The 4339-nt window shown below is 34.0% G+C and overlaps 1 long non-coding RNA gene across 1 annotated transcript; it reads right to left on the bottom strand.

Annotated features, from left to right (window-relative positions):
* Positions 1–3490: 3490 nt before the first annotated feature.
* On the bottom strand, positions 3491–3986 carry LOC110679140. Its single transcript, XR_002502248.1, has 2 exons — positions 3790–3986; positions 3491–3687 (listed from the first exon to the last, which is right to left on the bottom strand). It is a non-coding gene; the product is annotated as an uncharacterized LOC110679140 (long non-coding RNA).
* Positions 3987–4339: the final 353 nt, after the last annotated feature.

Raw genomic sequence — 4339 nt, 5'->3', positions numbered from 1 at the left:
GTTCGTTTAAAGTACAAACCGAACTTATCGTGAACATCTTTGTAACATGAGGGAAATTCATAAAACTTGTTAATAAATAGGTTTGTACCATTGGTGGTAGGTCATTTGGCATAAAGTCGTTTGGCATAAAGCCGTTTGTCATAGAGTCGTTTGGCATGGAAAGTCTGAAACCAAGAATTTCTCAATTTTTCGTTTTTAGGTTTTTATTGAATCTTTCTGATGACATCAGGCTTGTTTTGGAGTCAATTGATACAAAATGACACTTTATTCAACAATCATTCGCTCTTGAATAAATTTGAACATATTAGGAAAGTTATTGCCAATAGGGAAGGTGTACCGGTATTCGCCATGTACCAGTTATTCGCCACCCCGGATTATATACCGTTTTACGACATATATGGTTGCCAATTGTTTAGTGTTCGCTGAATTGCTTTAAGATGATACGGAAACTTTCTTGGAAACCGCAAAATTTTCTCAGAAAATAATAGAAAAAAAAAAATTCCATAAAATTTTTGCTCTATTGCACCTATTTTTCGCCATAGTGTCCCTCTATAAGAAATCAACGTAGGTGGCGAATTCAGGAACCGAAATTAAAATCGTGGCGAATACTGGTGAAAGCGGTCCATTCGCCACCCTCATTTTAAATACAAAAACAAAGTTTCTGATTAGTTTTTATATTTTCCCTGCTGAGCATGGATTGAAAGCTTTCGTTTAATGTATTGACAGTAACCAAAGGTCTTTTGATTTATGTATAAACAATATTTTTCCTTAGGGTGGCCACAACTGGTACACCTCCCCTAGTATTTTATTATTTATTCAGAAATTACCCTTCTTACAAATATTAATTCTTCTTTTGAGTTTCGCTATTGGAACAAATTTTTACACTGAAGATTTTTATATATTTAGCACAAATTTACCCTTCTGTTAACTGTTCTTTTTTTTTCTAAACATGATGTAACCATAATTATAGTAATGAAAACTGTTAATTAAACAGCTCGAAGATTTATTATCACGTTGATTTAAAATTTCAATAAATTTATCCTTCTTTTATGCATAGGCTGTTCTTTGGAGCTATGTTTTTTAAGTATTTTTTTTTCCAACTGACAAAAGGGCGTGCTACTTTCTCCCGAATGTCGTTTCCCGCGTTTCCCCTAACACCAGTTCCCCGAATATCCCGTTTCTCCGACAATCCCACATCCCCGAAAAGTTTTTAGCACTCATAATTGTCGTAACTTAATACATTTCAGGGTGGTGAACGAACTGACCATCTAATATGCACCCTTCTTTATTCAATTGGCGGTTCTTTTGAGTTTTGCCATCTTCAGCATTTTTGCCAACATGTGTATAGCCGAGAATGACAGAATACTTCCATCTTTTGACTGTTTATCGTTCTTTCTTTTCACCACTTTTCGAGAAAATCAGTCATTCGGGGAAATGGCATTCGGGGAAAAGTAGCACCATCACTTCGATTATTCTGAACACACTTTTTTTATGTCTTTTCGTTTTATTATGCCGCAATAATTTTTGGCGTCTTCTATTGGTTTAATTATAAATTTTGCCTTCTATCAAAAATAGGCTGTTCTTTATATTTATACTAAATAAATGTTATCATTTAGTAAAGCTAAATGCTAACTATTTTTATATTTTGCTATTTTATCAATTCTTGCCAGATGTGTTGTTAGAATGATAATCACTTTAGAACCTGCCATTGTTCAACATATAGTTTTATTTGGGGCAAACGCCTGATCTCCTTCAGAGATATGCTGGAAAAAATATTATTTCAATCCCTAATTTTCTCTTCTCTCGATAAAAGACGGTGTTTGATGTACACTTCCAAAATTAGAATTTATATTGCACCGTTGAAAAGTTTTGCCACAAATATTTTCATTTCAAGATGTGTTGTTCGTTTGAGCTATGCTGTGAAAAGATTTTTTTTGCGTTAGAGCCTCAATTATTTTAAGTGAAAATAATCTGCTCTCGTATATAGGCTATTTTTGCATTTTTTTTGCTATAGGCTCGGTGGTGTTGATCTCGGTAAAAGCTTAAAAAATTCCGATATTTATTTTAAGTCAATCATTATGCCAAACGACCATTATACCAAACGACTTTATGTGGAACGGCTTTATGCCTAACGACCTTATGCCAAACGGGGCACAATCGGTGAAACCTTGAAAATGACGTTTAGAGGTTGCCCCATTTAACAAAAAAAAAAGTTTGATTTTTGTGAGTAATTTCAAACAAACATTTCTAGTTCAACAAAATTTCATAAAACCCATAGTTTTTATATTTTTTCACATCCCTTGGAATCCAATCTGGGACAAATCATTCACTGTATGTTTTGCTCGAAAATTTAGCACCATAAAGTTGAAATAATTCATTGGTGAGAAATTGATATATTTAACAAAACTTTTATAAAAGTCCTGTATCATAGTTTATCAAGTGTCATATGGCTATCTTATACATTAGCTGGAAGGGTATTTAATGACATTATTATGTGCGGGTTTAATTATTTCATACGAATTATTGATTCTTTGAAAACGTACTTTTCCAAATAGTCGCATTATTAAGGTGTCGCGTTATGAAAATTGCCTAGTTTTTGAAATTGTATAATAAATACTTCTTATAATACTCTTATATTCAGGCATTACAATCTCATCTGATCACTTTGATCATCTTCGGATGGTGAAAGATATTATCAGCAATCCAAGAGCGCTATGATATAAGTCCATCTCTCTATCAGATGATGATCTTGATGCTTGTTTGGTTTGTATGTCTATTTAAAATTTGATTACACTGCTATACTGTCATAGCAGCTGTACGGATATTTCAAACGGCTGAGATGTATGCTGTTAATAAATTTTACATAGTGAGCATTTTGTTCCCTTTCAAAGCTACATGCTGAATACGTTAGATCCTTTGATAAACCGCTGAGTTTGAAAATAATAAAATAATAAAAAAAGTGTTAATACTGATTGAGTATTGAGCATCCTTAAGCCTGATTTGCTGCTGAACAGGAATCGCTAAAGAAATTTCTCGCCGTTTCCTTGCAGAAATTTTCCACAGCGACTCCCGTTTGAACTGACATCTCTTTTCAACTGCGTACTGCGATCAGAAAAAATCGCTTCCTTGATCGATTCCTTGCAGAAATTTCCCATGCATCAAGATAGGCCAAGAAATTACTTGTCAGCAGCGAATCAGGCTTTAAGAAGAAATAAAATAAAATAAAACGTTTGAATATTAAGACTTGGATAGAACAAGAATTCATGTTTTCACTTCCAGTCGCAATTCCATGTAAAAAAAATTGTATTACAGAACGATGAGCAACTCTGGAACTCCAAACCAATGGAATAATAGATTTTCCCGCCACCAAGGAGTGCATGCTAGACGAATATTGCTTGGGCCAGAAGATTAATGAGGAATTCCGATTTTTTCTCGAACAATAAATGTCTGCATTTTTTAATGTCTCTCAAAGGAATCTTTCATTTCATTCAACATGAATACTTTTATTTTTCACAATCCAATCTCATTATATTTATGTTCTATATTCATCATTGTTTATGAAGGATTTCTGCTAAAGCGTTCCGTTGCTTGGTCCTAACGTTTGAGAGTTGCGTTTGAGGTCTTCATGTCCTACGACAGCAAATAAAAACACTTTCTAGGTGTAGCCGCAATATAATGCTTCCAAACCTATAAATATATGAAAAATGAAAATTGCTTTCCTCTAGGAACTACTTACTTCCGTTGATTTATATCTAACATAACCTAACATTTTGTTAGGTCAGAGATTACCTGGACGTGACAGCTGGGCTGTTCCGACTGTTTCTGGTATAGTTTTCTGATGCACGGATTGCTCAGATGATAAGATTTCATCTAGAATAAAGTGAGTCAAAGATGAAGTTCGAAAATCGATCAAAGAGCTCTAAGATAATATCCTAATATTTGATCCGTATCTTGCTCAGAAGATCGAAAGATGAGATGAAATGCAATGCCTGCTTATATTTTGGATTCTCTTTCTACTTGTCAGGATACGTGTTTTCATAAAAAAAAGATCTAAATACAAACCATTTTTCGAAAAGTTGCACTAGGTGCAAAATTATGGTATTGCGTTACGTTAATATAAACCGTAAATTTACAGGACGAAACGACAATTTTCAAAACGCTCGTTCTCAGCCATGCTTCAGCCGATTTTCTAAATTGTTGGCTTTTAGTTGAAGGAAATAGTTGACTAGCTTTCTACATTGGTTCCACGCCGCTGGAACCCTCCCCGTTTTTGTGAGATGCGAGTATGTATGTTTTTCCTCAATTTTCACTAAAAGCTGATCAAATAAATCTGGTTTTT

This window comes from Aedes aegypti, chromosome 3 (assembly GCF_002204515.2).
Source record: "Aedes aegypti strain LVP_AGWG chromosome 3, AaegL5.0 Primary Assembly, whole genome shotgun sequence".
NCBI classification, from domain to species: domain Eukaryota; kingdom Metazoa; phylum Arthropoda; class Insecta; order Diptera; family Culicidae; genus Aedes; species Aedes aegypti.
Note: the sequence above shows the minus strand (reverse complement) of the source record. Positions and strands in the feature narration are given on the sequence as shown.